The sequence below is a fragment of the Grammomys surdaster genome, unplaced genomic scaffold (assembly GCF_004785775.1).
Source record: "Grammomys surdaster isolate TR1022 unplaced genomic scaffold, NIH_TR_1.0 279, whole genome shotgun sequence".
NCBI classification, from domain to species: domain Eukaryota; kingdom Metazoa; phylum Chordata; class Mammalia; order Rodentia; family Muridae; genus Grammomys; species Grammomys surdaster.
Window position 1 is genome coordinate 7100404 of NW_021604720.1, and position 22571 is coordinate 7122974.

Below are 22571 nucleotides of genomic sequence, written 5' to 3' on the forward strand. Positions count from 1 at the left end.
AGAAAGAAAGAAAGAAAGAAAGAAAGAAAGAAAGAAAGAAAGAAAGAAAGGAAGAAAGAAAGAAAAGTCGAAACAACAAAAACTAACAAAACTAAACAAAAAATGCACAGAAAGTAAAGAAAAATATAAATCTATTTTCTGTTGTCCAGCTATTCCGAGGTATGGGCCTGCTCTAGAATGTTGAGGATGTACCCAGTGATACATTATATTTTAAATGTAGAACATGAAGTGCAGACTTCATAATGTTTTGTTTTTATTACTTTTCCTACCAGAAGTTATGGATCTTTGTTAACTGTGTGTCATCACTGATGATTTAGCTATTTCTGGAAAACATTACTTTGTATATTATACTCTTCTTATTTGAGAGAATCCAATAATTTTAGTATTACCTAAAGTCTTAGTAGAATAATCTAAATCTCAAAACTTAAAATAGAATAACAAAAACTTAATAGAATAACAAAATACCAATTATTAAATTATTGAGACATTGCTGTCCCCTTTTCCTTTGCTCTCTGCATTTGCTCTCCTTTCCTCCTGCTACATTCCTCTTTCTCCTTCCCTTCCATTTCCTTTCTTCTATCTTGTACCCATTTGTTTCCTGTACTTGATTTTGTTGTAAAATATAATTCAACTCTAAGTAAACAGAAATATATAGTATATATATATATATATATATATATATATATATATATATATTATATATTGTTATCACCAAAATTTCAATTCTAGGATGTATGATTTCAAAATTACCAGTCACTGAAACAAACTTCATTCAAGGAATGTAATGTTGTTCTACCTCATGAAATGGCAGAGCAGTTTACAAGAGATTCTATATTTCATCTCTGTGGAAAAATCCACTTGCAGGAGTTGCATGCAACCTTCAGAACAATGAGGTAGTTTATGTTTCATTGATTCTTCGGTTATTAAATACAATATGGAAGATAATTTTTACATATAGAATAAAGAAATGAGAGATTAAGTTTAGATTCGAATTATAGTGTGAGAGGTTTCACCTGAGTTAAAACTCTAGATTTCTGATGTATTTTATGATATAATAGATGTTTGATATGCTATATTCTGTTATTCTTATTTGTATCATCTTATGTGTAGTAGCAGAAATTAAAATTTTTTCATTCACTCACTAAAGACAATTTTTAATTTAAAGGAATGATGATTATTATTTTACTTAGTGTCTTTATTTTTCATTATTTATTCACTTTGCATCTTGATCACTGCTTCTCCTTCTCAGAGTCCCCCATCTCACACATACTCACCCACACATGCGCATGCACAGGAACACGCACACACACAGTCTCTCTCTACATCCCTGCTTCCCATTCTCTTCTGAGGGGATGAGGACCCCCATAGATATCCCCCTCAACCCTGGCATATAAAGTCTTTGCAGGGTTAAGTTAGGTTCTCTCTCTCTCTCTCTCTCTCTCTCTCTCTCTCTCTCTCCCTCCCTCCCTCCCTCCCTCCCTCCCTCCCTCCCTCCCTCTCTCTCTCTTTCTCTCTCCCTCTCTCTGTGTCTGTCTCTCACTTGACAACACAGCCCAGTTTTGGAAACAAGATCCACAGATAGGCAACAGCTTTAGAGACAGACTTTGCTGAAGTTATGAGGGGAACCAAATGAAGATGGAGTTGGACATCTGCTACATATGTCCAGGTCCCTGGCTCCAGCTGGTGTATGCTCTTTGGAGATTTAAGTCTCTGAAACCCACAAGGATGAAGGTTAAATGAACCTGTTGCCCTTCCTGTGGAGTTCCTATTCTATCCGGGGCCTTCAATCTTTCCCCAAAGTCTCCCATAAGAGTCCACTAGCTATGTCCAATCCTTGACTTCTCTGCATCTGTTTTGTTCAGCTTCTGGGTGGAACCACTAGAGGAGAGTTATGCTACGTTCCTGTCTATAAGCATGACAGACTATCAATAGTGTCAGTGACTGTGGCTTGCCCTATGGAATGGATCTCAAGTTGTGTCAGCTATTCTTTGGCCATTCTCTCATTCTCTGCTCTATCTTTGTCCCTGAATTTCTTGTAGATAGGACAAATTTGGGTTGAAAGGATTGTGAGTGTATTGGTGTTCTTATCCCTCCATTGTGAGAAAGCCCCCAAGAGATTACTGGGGTGACTTTAACTGTGACTCATCTCTGTGGGGATATGGAATCTTATTTGTCTTTGTTCTTAAAGGTCAATACATGACCAGGCGAGATGGATCCATGGGTAAAGGCAATTGTGACCAATTCTGAAAATTTGTGTTCAATACCTAGGACCTATGAATAGAAGAGAATTAACTCCTAAAGGGTATATTCTGATGTCCACTGAGGCATCTTGATGTGGATCTTCCCACAAAGCAGAATAAACCAAAAAGTAACATTTATTCAAAATAGAACAGTTGTCATACTCTTCTCAGTCCACTTAGTCTCCTTTAAAACTGCAGAAAGTCTGTGATCCTTTCCTGGATAGCCTCACTCCTAAGTGTGGACTTACAGATTTAACACTGCTGATGTTTTTCCTAACAAGTTAAATTATTACAGTGATAAGCTTTTACAGTACAATCCCCAGTCCTAAAGATACTGTGTACTTTGGACAGCATTCACTTCAGTTTCGCTTTCCAGATTTACAGCATATCTCATCTGGAAACATAAAAACACAGATGAATTCCCTGTCAATGCTTTTCTTTTTTTAATCTCATGTCATCTAACAAGCTATGACTTTGCACAGTTTATATGCAACAAAAGATATCTATTTTTCTTCATCATTTTCACATGCTTTATCACTGTATCATCAGTGAAAAAACGCCTTCTTAGCACTGACTGAATCAGGAATTTCAAAAAGTGTACATGTAAGATCATGCATTTCATTCCTTCATAAAGGTATCAAATTTTACATCATTTAGCACTGGTTAATTTTTAATTGGTAGAAATGAATTGACTTTAGTAAGGATGGTTCCTTCTTGGCCTAGAAATTTGAAGTAGAAATAGATATCTATGTTGGAATGCATTCTTCTACAAAATTGTCTTCCTTGAGTCTATATTTATGGAGTGTGTGTGTGCATGTGTGTGTGTGTGTGTGTGTGTGCATGTGTTTTGGAATGTAAGAGATATATGACAATACATGCACATAGTAACATCAATTTATTCTTTTGTTTTGTTTTGTTTTGTTTTTTGAGACAGCGTTTATCTGTGTAGCCCGGGCTGTCCTGGAACTCACTCTGTAGACCAGGCTGGCCTCAAACTCAGAAATCTGCCTGCTTCTGCCTCCCAAGTGCTGGGATTAAAGGCGTGGACCATTATAAAGAGAAAAGGTCATTTCACCTGGAGGTCATCATTTTCAGAGAGATGGTGGCTTTGGTATCCTACTATACAACATTGTGTAGACACTATTGCAGATGCCAAGATGTGCTTGCTGACAGGAGCCTGGTATAGTGTCTCCTGAGAGGCTCTGCCAGAGCCTGACAAATACAGAGGTGGAGGAGTTAGAAAAAGAACTGAAAGAGCTAAAGGGGTTTTTTAACCACATAAGAAAAACAACAATATCAGCCAACCAGATCCTTCAAAAATCCCAGGGACTATACCACCAACCAAAAAGTACACATGGAGGGACCCATGTCTCCAACCACATTTGTAGGAGACGATGGGCTTGTCAGGCATCAATGGGAGGAGAAGACCATGGTTCTGTGAAGGCTCAAGGCCCCTGTGTTGGACAGTGCCAGGAAGAGGAGGTGGAAGTGGGTGGGTGGGGTAGCACCCTCATAGAAGCAGGGAGAGGGAGGATGGGATAGGGATTTTCAGGAGGGGAAACCGGGAATTGGGATATCATTTGAAGTGTAAATAAATAAAATATTCAATAAAAAAGAAAACAGAGTCAGAATTAAAACAAACAAACAGAAAAAAACCAAGCATGGTTGCTTATGCCTCAGAATTTATGTGAGTGTGAGGAATTCCAAATATGATCTCTATGTTTGAGCAGCAGTGATCTTATTGATTTAGCCATTTTCCTAGCCTATCTATTCAAATATCAGCTTGGTTCTTGGAGCAGACCACATAGAGTTGAGATCAGAGCCATGGGTGTTCAAATTCTTGGTATCCAACTCTAGCTCACGGACTGCCCAGAGTGACTTGTCTTGCTACAGTTTTTAATATGTCTCAGCTTGGGTAAACTCAATTGTTCAATGACAACATGAAGAATAATCAGACCACTAGATGGACACATTCAAAGAGGATTATATGTGAGCATCCTTGTAACTGTCACAGAACTGTGTGTAAAGTATTTTCACTAAGTCAAAATCAGGTAATATAGTCAGGTAAATCATACCATCATCATCATCATCATCATCATCCAACTTGTGTATATTATTGTTATCCCTACATATATGCCTATGAACCACTTGCATGTAGTGTCTACTAGAAGAGGCCACTGGATACTTTATAACTCTAAATAAAGATAATACTAATCACTATGTGAGTTCTGGGAACTGAACCCTTGTCCACTAGAAAACCTTAAAGTGTATCTCACTACTGAGCCATCTTTCAAGAATCCAGGGCAGTAATCTCAATGTTAAATAAAATGTGTCATTTTTTTAAACTCAGTTTTTATTAAATAGTTTCTCTAGTAGTCTAATTCAATTGCAAAATTAGAACAATCGTATAGCAATATTCCCATGTCAAAAGAAGTGAAACAGGATGCTATACACCTATAACCTTGCTCCTGAGAGCCTGAAGTAGCCTGATGGTGATTTTGAAGCTGGTCTGAGTTGCATGATGGGATTTTGTTTAAAACAAACAAAACCTAAAATAATGTGTGATGAAAGAGAGAACATGTATGGCCATTATGCTACGTAGGGAATGGGTTGCAATTTACATTGATATACTTTTTAGTTATACTTTCTCCTTACTGCCAAGGGAGTGGCCCTCCTGTGTTCTTAGTGCACCCAATCTGGATAGTGCTCAAACAGACTTGAAATATGTAATAAAAGAGAGTGCTGTGTGTGCTGGCTATGTGCATCTTTGGGGGTCAGAAAAATAGATATTAAAAGAACATTTCCCTCTTGATATGTGGTTTCATAAATTTATTAAATAGCAGCTCCAGATAGTGTTTCTAAATTCCATCTTATAAATCTTGCTGTGCTATGCAGCTTTTCTCTAGACACCTTGACAGTTCATTATTAATGGAAAAATCTCTCACCATCTTTAAGGGGCATCCTGAGATATTTTCTAAAAGAACCTCTACTCTAACACTACTGACATAGATTCTTGCTGGTTTTAAAGATTGTGTTTTACTTTTTTTGTTATTAGGGTTGCCTTCTATTTGCTTAATTTCTTAGGAACAGTGCACTTACATCTTAAAATCCCTCTTTTCTAAACAGAACCTTGCCTTACTAACTTTGCCAAAGGCTGGGAGGGATTAATCATGGCACTCCATCTTGCATTTGAATGGGAACTGACACCAATGCATAATATGGCTTAGTTGAAGCAGCTGATGTTGTTTGAATGATAACTCTTGACCTAGGAAGCTCTGAAGTAGTGAAGGGAGATAAATTTGCATGATTTGTGCCATAAGCTATATTTATAATGTAAGAGGGCTTTAAAGATTAATACGTTCCCAGAGAAACACATGAAAGAGACAAGAAAGGTTACTTGATGACTATCCAAATGCTCTGTTTATTTGCAATCCTTTCATCTGAAATTTTAGTCCTCCCCATCCCTTGAGTAAAATAGTACACAAAGGGGATATTGATATCTTGCTAATTTTAAAATATTTTCTGGACGTTTAACTCTTAATAAGAAGAGGCATGATGTCGCTCAAAGAAATAGTTGATTGATTGTCACTAATTAGGAAAATACCCTATATTGCTTTATAAATTTGCAAATGGTTAGTTATTTACTTTGGAAAGTAAATTGGTTAAAGTCTTTTCTACATAAGAGGTGCATCATTGTTTTATGTACTTACCAGTCAGGAGATAAGTAAAATGAGTTTATAGTCTCTAAACAGTCCCTCACTGTGAGATTCTACTATTAAGACAATGTCAGGAGATGAAGCTCTTAGGGAAATATCTTCAGGAAAATCATTGATGCACTTCTAATATTTAAAAAAAAATTCAATCTTTGTGAGTTTCACATCATTTACCCCAGTCCCACTCATCTCTCCATCCCCTCTTCTCTGTCCTCTTTTTGGAACACCCGCCCTACATCAAGAATAAAATCACACACACAAACAAACAATACTGTGTCCCACAAGTTACTGCTCTGTTCACACATCTTCACTTGTGAATGTTCACTGCAGTGTGTCATTGGTCTAGCTTGAAGACTTTGCCCTCTGTGACACCATCAATGTTGGCTCCTCACATGGCCTCTTCTGTTTATTCTGTTGTTGCCCTCTATCAGAGAGATCCTGCAGGTTTTGAACAGCAGGACAGTCTCTTTCACAACCCCCAGAAGTTCACAGATGATGCAGGTACACCAAATCAAAGCTCTTCACAAAGACATGGGTGGTTACTGGGCTGCTCAGCATGCTGGCTCACGCTTGTCTGCACCACCAGAGCAAACTATCCAGCAATGCTCTGGCTAGGCCACCAATGCCATCATCTGCAGGAGGCAGGGTCAGGTCTTTAGCTGTGTAAAAATATTCTGTGTAAAAATAGAAAATAGTTTCAAACTGGTCATTTCTTCCTTTCTTCTTCCATCTTAAAAATAAAAATTAAATAAATTCTGGTACATTGTTAAAGTTTAAGGTGTGGAAGGACAAAGACATGGACCAATGAGTGCACTAGAAATTTAAATTTAAATTAGAATTTTATGACAGAATGTATTCAATTTCCTTTAGTATTTTAAGATATGACAATATAATTGTGTCTGCCCAGTTGAAAAATTAGTGGAATCAAATGAGAAATGGAGAAGTCTGTGAAAGATTAGATAATCTTTATTGAGCCAAAGTATCTAAGTATGTGGACTATTACGATCGTCCTAGGTATATGGACAGAGACTGATTGACAGTCATAAAATTGGGTCCCACATCAATGCCTGTCATATTGACTGGCCTTCCTCATTTTGTCTTCTTATATTTTCTTCTCTTTTGGGAAGATTGGATTTCAATAAGGCAAGAAATGGAGACATTATTACTTACATCACAGTATTCCTTTGAGGCATCCCTTCTCCCTTATGTCATGACTCATGAAACGTGACCTAGTATCATTTCAACTTTGCAAATGAGGGGGACCATTTAGCAACTGTAGCTAAAGTAGAATGACAATAAGCAAGGCAAGAAATGAGAATTTTCTTCAGTTTCTATTTCCTTTCTAAGTTTTTGTTGAGATTATTTTATTTTCAGAAATTTTGCCCCATGTAATCTCTGCTGCATCCCGCATCATGTTTACTGAAGTTTCAGAAGATGTATTTTCCGTTTTATGCTTTATACCTACTGAGAATATTTTCTACTTAAAGGATTTTTAAAAGAAAATAAATAAATGCAAATTATTTATTGTTTGTTGTTTTGTTTTTGGTAACTTTATAGACACATTAAACATAGTTGAGTAACTGACAAAAATAACATTTTCTATTTTACAGTCACTAATAATATATTTTTGTGTATAAAGTATATAAAGACATATTGCATCATTATCAGTTATTATGTTAAATTAAATGGAACTCCTGATTTAACACACTGTTTAGAATGGAAGTCTTGTCTTTATTATTTTTAGGCAATTTTGACCCCTGTAATCTCTGCTGTGTCCTGATATGTGTGACAAGAAAAATGTTTACTTAAGTTTCAGAAGACGCATTTTCCATTTTATGCTCTACACTTACTGAGAATATTGTCTATTTTACTACATGATACCAAGAAAGTAAACTTGCAAACATAAGATGGCATATCCTGGGATTAAAGCATCCAGCTGTGGAAGAGTAGAAGTTCTGAAGCTTGCCATAATAGCTTTTCTAGTTGTGTCTTGCTCCCTTTAAAAATAAAGTTAAATCTCTGTGAAAAACAAAGAGAATCTCATTGTCATGGTACAATTATTAATATGACTCATATAATGAATAAATAAATGGTATCAATGCATAATACGTGTTCACAGTGTTCAGTATGAGGTTATTACTTTTTCCATCCTTCTTCCATTCTGTAAGCAAATGTGGCATAGCTGTTATGGCAACATGGAAAATGCATCCTAACAATAACCTCTGTCAAGTATTAGCTCGACATCCCAGGTTATATATTTCTCTCTTTAAAGTACAATCATGACTGGTCCTTGCTCCTAAATTTTTCATTAACTTAACATGGCTAGCCATCATGAATATATTCTTTTATTTCAGTGCTACATTGTTTTTGAGGAAATGTGTCTGTAGTTTGAATTCTATGAAAATAATGCAATACATATTTTGATTAGCCAAAGGTATTTCATTATAAATCTGGCTCCATAGTGAAAATCGCAGATCCTTAAATATAGCTCTACCTTATTCTTCATTAACTATGTTTTCTTATGTAAGTCACTTAACCACAATAAACAATATTGCCATCACTTTTGTACTAAGAACACACTACCCCCATAGCATGTATGAATCATAAAAGACAATTCAAAAATAAAGTGGTTTAAAATACATAGTTTGTATCCATTTAAAATTTTAAATTCCTAACTTGGACTTGAGTGACAGAGGAAACTCCTCATTTTTCAAAAATACCATTTAATTTTCTTATGTACTTGAAGCAACAATATGATCTTCAAAACATACTTGAATATAATGACTTGCAGATTTATGTGATCTGCTTTTAAAGAAGAGTGACCATTAATATTACTCTACATCATTTGAATCTGGCACTGCATGTTGATGCCTGCAAATGGGCAGGACAGAACACTAAGAAGCTATTTATTTGCACCAACTTCATTTGTCTATACTTGGGGTCCCTATTAGGAGAGAGGATGCTGTACTGAAGAGAGCTGGAGGATGAGAACAACTTTTAAAATTTCCTTTTCTCCCCCAAGCTGACCTTTCACCCTCCTTCAAATACAGACTTGAAATTCAACCTCCCTTCCAGGGCTGCCATAAACACGAGCAGGGTTTGTTTCCATTTCTTTCAGAGGCTGGAGTGAGAAATGTTGAAAGCCACATGAAAGAACTCACTTATAAGTCTTCCAGTGGAGACTGAAGACAGCAGTGCTGAAAACCCACAGGCTGGATCCAGACTTCATGAACTTTCCAGACAAACTCTGTAACCCCTGGAGACTGGGGTAAACTGAAGTTCCCCTCAAAGTTGTCATACCCAAAGGGGATTAATAGAGAGCCATGGAAGTTTTCTTAATGGTATCTCATGTGTAGTTTGTATTGTTTATGAAGTTTGTCCTACTTTGGATCAGAAAGGCAAGTGTATATTTTGCAGCATGTCAAGCGTTCACCACATTACAGAAAATGTTCTTTCTTCTCTTTCTTTTCATTTTCAAGGTATTTTTATAACCTTTTTATTTTCTGCAAGAGGCTTGTGGAAAATGAAGCGTTACCTAAATTAATATGTTGTGATCTCCTGCACAGACTGCTTCAGTGGAATTTTAGAGTCCATTAAGGGATTCAAAAATTGCACAGCAGGAAAGCACCACCAAATGTTATCTAGATTTTCCCAGGGAAGTGGGGAAGTATCTCATTTAATAGTTTCTTTTGTTATCACTTGCTTTTAGTAAGTGATGTGTATCTCTATATTCAAGTTACTGGCATCACCAGCATGTACATGGTAGTGAACATACATGATGAACCATGAGCCTGGGAAATATTAAAAACAGATCATTGAAAGAACAAGGCAGAAAGCAAATGCTTTGAAAAGCAAGATATTTCATTTATTTTAGAATATTTATTTCTTTTCTGGATGTGAGTGTTTTATCTGCACATGTGCATGTATACTGCTTAGATGTAGTCTTCACAGAGACCAGGAAAGTCCTTGGGTCCCCTGGGAACTAAAGCTACACCTGAGTGGGAGTTGCCATGTAAGTGTGCCAGGAAACAATCACAGGTTCTCAGCCAGACCAACAAGTGATCTTAATCTCTGAGATATCCGTCCAGCCCCAATATATTAAATTTTAGTAAAATATATAACCAACTCAAAATAAACTAGATAACCTTGCCAGAATATGACCTTTATTTTATTATTTTTAATTTTCATACAGTTTTAAATTTAAAATCTCTGTATGGATGCCCCGTTATCTTGAAGTAAATCATCTAAATCCTTGAAATTGAGAAGCAGATATCTGTGAACTGCTATCTATCTGCTCTGGGAACCAAATCTCAGTCCTCTACAAATGCTCTTCACTGCTGAGCCATGCATAAATTCATCATTAGTAAATACTTTTTAAATCAGAAAAGCATGTTAAATATTAAAATCATTATGTACTTCCAAGACTTTTCTAAGTAAAGTTCATGATATGTAAAGTTTTATCTGTCAAATTCTAGCTTCATTTTTCAAAACTTTCAATTATTCAAATTTTTTTTGAGAAAGGAGAGAGAGAGACTTTTGGAGGAAGTAGATATTCAATGTCAGGTGATGTTCTTCCTACACCAAAGGCTAGGGAGCCAACAGTTATACTGTATTTCCTCTATTGATTCATGTTTATATTGAATAATGAATAAGCCAAGCATGGATTTTCCTAGGTCTGTTGCTAAAAACGACCTGTATATATTTTTTTTAAAGTTTCTGCCAATTTTCTGTGTTGCAGACAATCTAAAATGCTCACTAATCATGGACAGAATCACAGTTTCAAATATGTTTAAACATTTTCCAGTATTACTACCAGAATAAAAACCGTCTTGTAGGGAATAAAGAAAATTGTTGTGAGTGAAACAAATTCTCCACATTTCCCCAGAGTTCTGAATCATTTCAGGATTTTTTTTACTGAACATGCAATATTGTAAACTACTCTGAATTTATGAGTCATCTCCAGCACCACTGCAAACACTACCACCACCACCACCACCAAACCACTTCTATTTTCTCTTAATGTCTGTATGTAAGGTCTTGGAGAAGTAAAGATTCTTTCATATATATATATATATATATATATATATATATATATATATATATAGAGAGAGAGAGAGAGAGAGAGAGAGAAAGACTGTGTATGAAACGCAAGGTAAATATTTGTCTCCGTGCAATGTGGAAAAAAATGGTTCTATCACAGCATATCAAGTTTCACTATTTCTACCAGGAGTAATTTCATTCTAAGTTCTGATGTAGTACTCAAAGCTCTGTTTATGGAAACACACAATATTTCAAAAATAAGACACACTTATTCTCCTTTTGAGTCTATTTTCTATTTTTCTGTTGAATCAACGTTTGATGCTGAGTGTTTATGTGGGATCAGCAGAATCAGGTTATATATTCATCTCTGAATGGAGCCTCAAATTAGGATCCTAATTATGTTTCTTTCTAGAGTGGTGAAGTTTGATATGAAAGAGAATACTAAAAATCTTGAAAAACAACGTATTTGAGCTTTTAGCCCACATTTTAATATATATTTGTAAATATAAAATTATTCAAGTTGCTCATAAGTATACATTTTAAATAAAAAGCAGATATTTCTATATGCCACTGTTCTCAAAATTAAAAATAAGTTTTACAATTACTTTCAGTTATTATTTATTTATTATTATTGTTTAGTGGTTATTTAGAAGAAAACTCAGGGTTTGGTACATAGTATATAAGTATTATATGACTAAATCTGATTTGTACAACATGGCTTTGCTGTACTTTGGTCTGACTTTAACAATTTATGTCATTCAGTGTGTCTCTTAGTTCATTGCATATCCCATCACATTGACAAAAATCACAGGCAGGCAGTATAGATAGCATGAGTGTATCAGACAAAAGAGATGGTTCATATCTGAACTAGGATACAGTTAGACAGCACAAGGTTTCACAATGCTTCTCAAATGGCAAACTATCAAAAAAAATACACCTTTTTTTCCGGAATTTTTCCTTTAATACTTACAGATTGAGATTGATGAAAGATATTGAAACTGCCTGGAGAAGCAGGTTGCAGAAAACCTCTAGATGCAAACATTTGTTAGAGAATCTCTCTAATGCGTGTGATTTTCTCATCACTATTATATTTACCATTATTATTTCTCTTTGTATTAATCAACATCATGTGAAATATGGTAGTGTAAATAAAGTCCTCATTATGAATGAAAACTTAATAACATCAGTCATGAAAAATTGTAAAATTCTGGTGTTTTATTGAAAAATAGTGTTATGCTCAACATTTCATCACTGTGATAAAATACCTTAGAAAGAAGATATATTGACTGTGGTTCATAGTTTTAGGATCACCTAGTCCCATTATTTAAACTGATGATAAGGGAGAACATCTTACTAGGTAGCATACAGCTGAGTAAAGCTACTCACCTCTTGATGGACAGAAACCAAATGAAACAGAGTGGAACATATGGATCTTCATATCTCCTGCAACAATACATTCCAAATAAACTCACTTCCTTACATTAAACCTGTGTTCCTTAATGTCCCACTATCTACCAACAATACCTCCTTGTGCTGAACAAGCCCTTACAGTATAGATTTTGATGACTATGTAAGACTCAAACCATAACAACAGCATGTAGTTTTTTCCTTCATAAGTGAATTTTCACAAATGACAAAGATGAGAGTTTTCATGTCCTACTTTTTATTAATTAACTTAATTCACATCTCTGTTGAACCTTCCCCTCCTCCTTCACCTCCTAGTCCCTATGTCTTGCCTCATTCCCATTCATTCCTTCTCTTCTCCTCAGATAAAGGGAGGATTCCCATGGGTATCAACTGGCCTACACACATCAAGTTGCAGTAATACTAGGCACATCTTCTTCGACTGAGACTAGTAAAGGCAGCCCAGTTAGGAATCCAAAGGCAGGAATTAGAGTCAGAGACAGACCCTGCTCCTGTTTCAGGAGACCCACATGAATATCCGACTGCAAAACTATTACATATCATTCATGCTCTCTGGCTAGCAGTTCAGGATATATGAACCACCACAAGCCACGGTTACTTGATTATGTAGATTTTCTTGTAGTATACTTGACACTGTGGTTCTTTCAATGTTTTCTCCCCTTCTTCCATAGGATTTTCCAAGCTCCATTTAATGTTTGGCTGTGAGGCTCTGCATCAATTTTCCATCAAGTGCTGAGTCAAGCTTCTGTGGTGACATTTATGCTAGGCTCCTATCTAAAAGTATAGCATAATATTATTAATAGTGTCAAGGTTGGGATCTCTCTCCTGGCATGCATTTTAAGCTTTGACAATTATTCATTGGCCCTCACCTCAAATTCTGTTCCATCTTCTACCCCTGTACATTTTGTAGGCAGGTAAAAATGTAGGTGTAAAGTTTTGTGGCTGGCTTGGTATCCAAATTCCTCAATTGGAAGTCTTGCCTGGTTGCAGGGGACAGCTAGTGAAGGATCCAAATCCCCCTTTTACTGGGAGTCTTAAGTAGGTTCACCCTCATAAATTCCTGGAAGTTTCCTTCATTCTAGTTTTTTAGCTCATCCTAATTTTAATAACACTTCCTTCTGGAAATACAAAATAATTATGTCTATTGCACAGCCTTTGTCTCAGTAATAGAGATATTTTCATACAATGTGATGACAGTTAATACACCTGTAAATAATAGATAAGTAGACAGATGGTAGAACAACTTGAACAAACATCAATGGAATGGATATCTATTTTGGAAAATGTTAATTGCGTAACTATTTCTAGAGGGTTGAAGACTATCTATTTGACCTACAATTGTGCTGACTCACTCTTGAGAGTGTCTTCTGTCATCTCCAAAGTATTTTTTTATTTTTCTATATCTATAGGTCTGACCAGCAGTCAGAGCCCCAAGATGGTATCGGTTAAGGTTGCACTTTCTCCACTTGAACAATGGCATATTTTCCTCCATGTTTCATTGCTCTAGAATTTAAAAATGTGATGTTTGAATATGGCTCATTGGGAATTACTTTGGTCACAGAGAACTCTAACATAATTGCTACCTATGCCCAATCAACACAGCTATCATGCTGTTCAAGTATTTATCTGTTGTAATTATTTATTATTAGATATAAAAATGACCTCTATGTATATATTAAAATGCTTCTCCCAACCCTTTGTATAGTTTTCTGTAGATGAACTTAATCCACTAATAAGACTGCTCTGGCATGGCATCACATCCAAAGTCCTAGGTATATATAATCTTGCTATAATACAGTCACACTACATATCTTTAATCCCTCTGGCTGTAATACAGGCACATTTAGTGTACATATTTAATCCTTAAGAATGAAGGCAAAGTTAGTTTGTAGAAGGATGAAGCCATGTTTGAAAGTGATGTCTAACTGAGGGCCAGACAAAGTGACAAATCAGAGCAAGATTTGACAGTGAGTCAGAGATAGGATACATCCAACTCTCACAAGAAAAGCACAGGAAAAAGAGACAAGAGTGAAGCACAGAAAAGAGAAGGATAGGGAAAACTAGGAAGCAGTCTTTCTGGGGACAGTTTTACAGAGAAAGGTTGCAGTTTAAGACAGAACTAGCCAGAGAATGAGACAGAACCGGAAGATTAGACCAGATTTCCAGAGTTAGTTTCAGACCAAGCAGAACAATTCTTGCAGATGCTTAAGGAAGCCTAATTGAATCAGTCAACTTGGAGAGGAGTATGCAACAGCTGATTTAAACGAGCCAGTCAGAGTTCATAAAGAGCTAAAAAGGCTGAATTTATTCAATAACAAGCCCAAAAGATGACAATTACATCTTGAAAAATGAAAGTTAAATTTAAAGTTCCCTATTTCTTTGTTAATATATGAAATAGTTTCTATAATGTTAATTTCCATGAAGCTAAAAATATTGGGAAATTTTTCTTAAGACGTAAGGATCTTTCAGGTTTTCATTTTTAAGATTTGTAAGTTGAAATCCTTTGCAAAATTCATGACAATTTTTTGTGTAGTGACTTTTAAAATATGGTCTATATAGTAATTAATTTTACAAGTAGGTGGCTTAAATAGCTTATGTGATTCTATGATCATTTAGCTAAGTTTGGTTTACTCCTAATTGTTATAAATAGCTCAGAAGTTCTACCATAGTTTATTGTACTAGTATTTTTTGATTATTTTATTTATTTACATTGTAAATCTTGTTTCCCCTGCCTGCTCTCCCCTTTGCAGTCCCCTATCCCATACCCTTTCCTGTTTGCCTCTATGAGGGTACTCCCCCCTCTACCTACCCATTCTGGCCTCAACCCTCTAGCATCTCATTCACTGGGGCAACAAGCCTTCCCAGGTTCAAGCCCCTCCCATCCCACTGATAGCAGTCCTATGCTACATATGTAGTGGGAGCCATAGTTCCCTCCATGTATACTTTTTGATTGATAGTTTAGCCCCTGAAAGGTCTGAGATGTCCAGTTAGTTGATATTTTGGTTCTTCCTATGGCATTGTAATCCCCATCAGCTCCTTCAGTTCTTCCCTGTCTCTTCCAGTGGGGACCCTGGTCTCAGTCTAAAGATTGACTGTGAGTGTCTGCAGAGTGCTGGCAGAGCCCCTCAGAGGACAGCCCTAATGGATTCCTGTATATAAGCCGTTCTTGACATCAGCAATAATGTCTGGGTTTGGTGTCTACAGATGGGATAGATTCTAAGGTGGGTGGTCTATGGATGGCTTTTCCTTCTATCTCTGATCCATATTTTGTCCCTGTGTTTCCTTTGGAGAGGAATTCCGCATTACAAATTTTGAGATGGTGAGTAACCTCTTCCCTCAACTCAGGGCCATGCCTATCTACTGGGGATGGTCTCATCAGGTTCTATCTCCCCTATTTTGGGTATTTTTGGCTAATGTCATCCTCACTGGGTCCTCTTGCACTCCTGACATTTTGGACTTTCCAGTTGTTCCCACCCATTCAGTCCCACCCTCATTGCTACATATTTCTATTTATTCTCCTGGCTTTCTGGAATTTTCCTATACCTGAACCTGCTCTCTTTTTCCTTCTCCTCCCTTCTCCCACCCAAGACTCTGCCACCTTCCCTATGCCTCCATTGATTATTTTGTTCCGCCTTTTAAGTCAGATTGAAGCATCCACACTTGACCTTTCTTCTTGTTAAACTTTGTATGCTCTGTGAGTTGTACAGTGGGTTTTCTGACCCAATGGTCTAATATCCACTTTTGGGTACATCTTTTGGGTCTGATTCACCTCATTCAGGATGATATTTTCTATTTACATCCATTTGCCTGCAGAACTCAGGAAGTTGTTGTTTTTAATAGCTGAGTATTATTCTACTGTGTAAATGCACCACATTTTTTATATCCATTCTTCTGTTGAGTGATATCTGGATTGTTTCCAGCTTCTGGCTATTGTAAATAGGCTTCGGTGAACACAGTGGAGTTTGTGTCCTTGTTATATATTGGAGCTTCTTGGTATATGCCTAGTAGTGGTATAGCTGTGTCTTTGGGTAGAACTATTTCCAATTTTCTGGAAAACCCCCAGATTGATTTTCAGGGTGGTTGTAACAACTTGCAATCCCACCAGAAATGGAGGAGTGCTCATCATTCTCCACATTCTTGCCAACGTGTGCTGTCAGCTGAATTTAGGATCTTAGCCATTATGATTGGTATAAGGTGGAGTCTCAGGGTCATCATGATTTACATTTCCCTGATAACTAAGAATGTTGAACATTTCTTTAGGTTTTCTTCTCGGCCATTAGATATTCCTCAGCTGAGAATCCATGGTTTAGCTCAGTACCCCATTTTTTAAATTGGGCTATTTGGTTTTTTGGAGGTTAGCTTCTTCTGTTCTTTATATATATTAGATATGAGCTTTCTATCTGATGTGGGTTTGGTGAAGATTTTTTCCTCAATCTGTAGGTTGCTGATTTGTCCTATTGACTATATCTTCTGCCTTACAGAATCAAAAGTTGATTGAGTTCAGTCTTGAGTTTGATTCCTTCCTGTTCTCTACTCCTTTGGGTGTTTTTGGTTCTTTTAGTTCTAGGGCTTTCAGGTGAGCTGTTAAATTGTTAATTCAGGATCTTTCCAGTTTCTTTAGGATGGCATTTAGTGCTTTGAAATTTCCTTTTAGCACTGTTTCATTGTGTCCCATAAGTTTGGGTAAACTGTGTCTTCATTTTCACTGTACTATAGAAAGTTTTAATTTCTTTATTTTTCTCCATGATCTAGTTATCAAGGAGTAGAGAACTGTTCACTTTTCATGGATATGTGGTCTTTCTGTTGTTCTTGTTGTTACTGAAGTCTAGGCTTAGTCTGTTGTGATCTGACAGAGTACATGAGATTATGTCAATCTTCATGTGTCTGTTGAGGCTTGTTTTGTGACCTTTAAATTTTGGAGAGGGTTCCATGAGGTGCTGAGAAGAAAGTATATTCTTTTGTTTTTGGGTGAAATGTTCTGTATTTGTCTGTTAATTCCATTTGGTTTCAGCATATAATTTATTCAAGGGTAAAATACATGTAGTTATATACTTGTACTCTCTTGACAGTTCTTTACAATGGCCCCCAGATATAAAAAATTTTAAATTACTCTGCTTTGAGTGGATGTTGAATATGTACTTTCTCTTAAAGCATAGTTGATTTATAGCTTTGATGATCAAAAATACATTTATTTTTCCTTCTACATTGAATCCTTCCATGTTCTCTTTCTCAAAGTTATGTATCGTACTGCTAAAGTATCTAGGAAAGCTAATGAGATGGTTTATATGGGAAGATATATTTAATGAAATTGTAGTTGGCACATTAGTGTTTCCTGTTGAAAACAAAATGGAGAGATTGACTTTATGCTAAGAAGACAATTGAATTTAGATATATATGCAATGGAAGAGAAGCTGAACAAGGATTGACATGAAATCATTTGCTTTAAAAATAAAGAATATTAATAGTGAACTCACATTTTGACAATACTAAAGATTGATCATTATTACTCTGTCTGTATTTTATTTGATTGACATAATCACCAAGTTTGTTGATGCTAGATAGTTATGCTATATTTTCAAATAAATGTCATGTTCCATACTCCTAATAAACACTAAATCACAGTTTGGTCATTCTTGCTCATTTAATCTTTCCAGATTCATATTTGTGATAATAAATATTTACACAATAAATATTTACATGCACAGCTACCTTCAATTCAACTCTCAATATCTCTAATCTTAATATCTCAGGAGAAAATTTTTCAAAGAAAATAAAGTCTACTACAAATGAATTGTGATCTAAGGCTTTGCCTACCTCCCTGAATTCTGCCTGCCCTATCTGTGATAGCTATACTAGTTTTAGCAAATTCTTGTGATGGCACAAATTGCTAAAAGCAGTTTGATTTATTCTGTCAGGATAATGACTTGTCTTCTGAGATTTTTACTCTTAATATATTGATTTTTAGTCTTGATTTTGTCTGTTGCCATTGGTCACTGCACTTTCTCAGTCAGCATTGCTTGTTGATGTTGCTTCTATTCCCCACTACATGGGTAAATGCCTTCTACTCCTAAAATCTTGTTTCTCCTTCTTGGAATATTCTGATGGTGGACAAATGTCATTCTGTGTTTTTGCTGTACTGTATAACTTACATGTATATTTTCACATTTTTACAACTAACTTTCCAATTTTGATTTTCCAACTTTTGACACTGATTTTCATTCTTAGGTATCACAAAATAATTAAGTATGTACCATCATAGATAATACCATTATAGTTTTCTCTCTGCCTATCATGAAAATTTCAAAGTTTTAGCTGAGATATTTCATGCGATGTATAATTCACACAACATACATAGTAATACTAATACAAAAATGATTGTAGGTAACAGGAACTCAACATGTAGAGACCCAGAAATTTATCAGAGTACCTGTAAGACAGATCATTGTGACTTTATTTAGCTTGTGATTGAAGAAAATTGATTCAGAATTTCGAAATTGCAAAGATGTACTTGGTAAATTACTTTAACATTTTACTTTTAGCAATTTCTCATGCTTGTTTATTTTTGAGAATGTATTTTATTGTAAAATTTTTTCTTACCTTTCCTTCCTTCAGATCTCCCCAAATGCACCTTTCTGCTTTTCTTCAAACTAATAGCCTCTTTAATGAACAATTGTTATTTTAGCTATAATGAACCTTTTACATTGGACAATAAATTATTCTGTTATTTGTTATGCATAAGTCGTCAAACCTGAGAGAATTACCATGTGGCCTCATTTTCTGAATATAGGTTCACTCACCTTCATTTCCTAGTCAGCTGGGCTTTCAGGAAGTTATATTTCTATTAACAATCCCAAACCCTCTGCTTCTCATCTGTTTTAGCTTATTGCATTATAGCTTCTGCATTGGCTCTATTGAAATTGTTTTGACAGATATTTCCAATAATGCACTTATTCCTAAATTCAATTGATTCATTTCAGGCCTTATCAGCATGGACATACAAGATGGTTTTGTTCCCTTCTTGGTCAATATGTCGCCACCACCATAGCTCTGTTACTTTTTTGGCATTTCACTTCAAACTTTTCTTATGGAATTCCTCTTTCCATTCATGCTGCATAATCAAACACTTTCTTCTGTCTCAAGTTTCTCTTTGTGGAGAAAAGAAATGATATAGGAAGAAGTAACATAAATGGAGATAAAGTAAGACAGATGCAAAGAAAAGAAAGATACAAAGAGATGGAGAGAGAGAAAAAGAGGAAGATAGTAAGTAGACAAGATAGAGGGAGGGAATAAGATCGGCCTTCTCTAACTGGCATTTTCATCCATATATTGTTTTACTTTCCTCCCTTCTAATCTCCAAAAATCCTTCAAACTCAACAATTTGAAATATCTATGTTTATCTTTCCTCCATCAGGAACCCCAGTATTGCTGCTTACACTAATATCAAGGAAATATTAGCCACTGTTGCCATTGCTATTTTTCAAGAAATTGTCACAAAATATTATATTGTTTAAGTTTATGGGATAGTTATGAATTCTGTCCAAATACAATGCTCTTTATAACAATGAAATGCATTAGTTAAATCTGCTTATATATTTTAAGCATATTTTAAATAGTTACAAATATTTATTGTTATTTCTATTATCATTATTATAAATTCATTTACTAATTTCAACTGAATAAGCTTTGAGAAAGATCATAAGGACAGTTATTATGCCTGAAGTTTATTTGTGGTGATTGTGACTCTGTTGAGTTTACGCAGTATGAAATGAAGGATGTGAGCAGGTCCCTTTGATATTAGCCTGATTGAAAAGAAAGTTTTCTTTTGTTTTTGTAACCCTCGCCCCCTTTTAGTGCTTCACGTTTATTTGCTGGTCATTTCACCTTATTCCATGGATCTAGATACATTACCTCTCTTATAGACTAATCAAATCTTATTGTCCATATTGATGCAACAAATATATGATCTTTGGTCATCAGCAATCTCTCTTTTTGGATGTAAGCCTAGCCTTTAATGACTGATGCATCTTTGCAGTGCAATACTTTTTATTTGACCTAACATCATGCCTTAGTTTAACTTGTCAGTTTCCTTGATTTTCTCATTATTTCCTGTTTTCCCATTCTTCTAGGACTTGTATAAGAAAAGATCAAAGTTATCTTTCCATTTTTTTCTACAGTGAATTGGCAGAAATATAGACGCAAAATGGCTCAGAAATCAATGCACAGTATATTGTACATTATTTCATATTATTACAAATATACAATTTGGACATAATAGATATTGTCCCCACAAAAGCACTGCATTTACTCTGAATTCTACGAATCTGAGTTAGGTACTTAGAAATTAATTTTACTTTCTCCCAAGAAATTCTTTTGAATTCAAGACAAAGTAGCATAACTTAGCCTATTTATTGTATATCTGTCACAATTACCACAGGGTTTTCTCTGTACCATAGATTCTCAGGGCTGTGATTATTTATTTATTTATTTATTTATTTTGCTTAATACACAAATGGGGTTCATTAACAAGCTTTGGAGAAAGCACAGATTTCTTACAATATTACTTTTACCTTAACAAAATCCAAAGATAGTGAGGCAAAGAATAACACAGACAAATCCTGATAAGGATGTTATTATCTCTTTAAATGTTTCTATTACTGAGTCTCTTACAGAAAATTCAGCATGCTCTTTTCAGTGTCTTTATATTTGAGTACCACAGAGGACACAAAGGTAGTTTTAATTGGAATTTCTGCTGTTTTTCTTGTCACATATTTTACTTGAACCCACACACAAAAAAAATGTTATCTTCTCCTGAAATAATATAACAGGCAAGGAGAAACAGAATGGAGAAAGAGATAATAGATATATCTCCTGATTATATTTTTCCAATGTTATTCCCAATGATCAAAAGATTTTGAAACTTGTATCATCTCAAATAAAAAAAGAACCATTAATGAATAGAATAAATATTCAGAACTTTATCAGATTCAGATGAAGCCCCAAGAGTTAGAGCATATAGAAGATTCAGGTATATATTGTTGTGGAATCCACGCCTACATACATGGGCAAGATTATGGAAGTGACTCAATAAAGAATATTGATGATAAGAGCAATTTGGGAAGTATAGGATATTATGAATAACATTTTGATAAAGGGCTACAGCCCCTCTTTAAGAAAACTAGAGATTTCAACTGAGTTGTTGTACTCTCAATGCACCATGTGTTGTGCTAGAAAATAGAAATAGATAAGATGCATGAAGTTTGTGAACAAGAGAAAGAGGCTGTTGACACTGGGCCCAAAAGTTATATTGTGAAGGAAAGCAAAGAATATCAGTTTAGAAGAACTGGAGCTCAAAGCACATGAATCGTAAGGATAATGATTATGACAGTGCATCTCATGAAAAATAGTAAGATAGTGTAATTTTACTTGGTGTTAAATCACTGAGACATAATAGATTTTGCATGCTCTCCAATGGCTCTTCATAGAGTATGCTCAACAATAGATAATATTTGAAAGGACTCCAAAGTAGCATACTAATGTCAGCTGCTTTCAATTATTTTAGCTGTCTATGAGAAAAGCCAATATGTCTGAAATAGGCAATCTACATACTTACTCAAATTTGAATTTATGAACTTCAATGCTTTTAGGCTTGTTTTGTTCATTACAGAGAATTTGGATGTTCTGGGACACTTGTGTGTGTGTGTGTGTGTGTGTGTGTGTGTGTGCATGTGTTTAGATTGTGTGATTGACCTTGGACATGCTTGGAACACATTGCTAACTGAATTTGCTTTGCCTGGCAGAGATATAGAGACATATTTAGATTACTGAAGACTTGTACTCTGACTAGAAAGTCACAAAATCTGAGATAAAACATCAGACACAAGTTCCAAAAGGGAAAAAATGTGCACTGGAATATTAGCACTCAAAGGTTAAGGCATCAAATTAAACTTTTAAAGAGAAAGAAAAAACAATAAAATCCTGAGATGTTGAGAAGACAAGGTTTCATTGTCAAGATTTGAGAGAGAAAGAAAATTCTAGTCTCATTCTTAGAACGCTAAGCACTAAGATTCACAGCCAATGATCTGGCTAAGTCCACACTGCATCCCTGATAGCTTGTAGCCTCTAGTAGCAAAATAGCATGCATAATATATATATA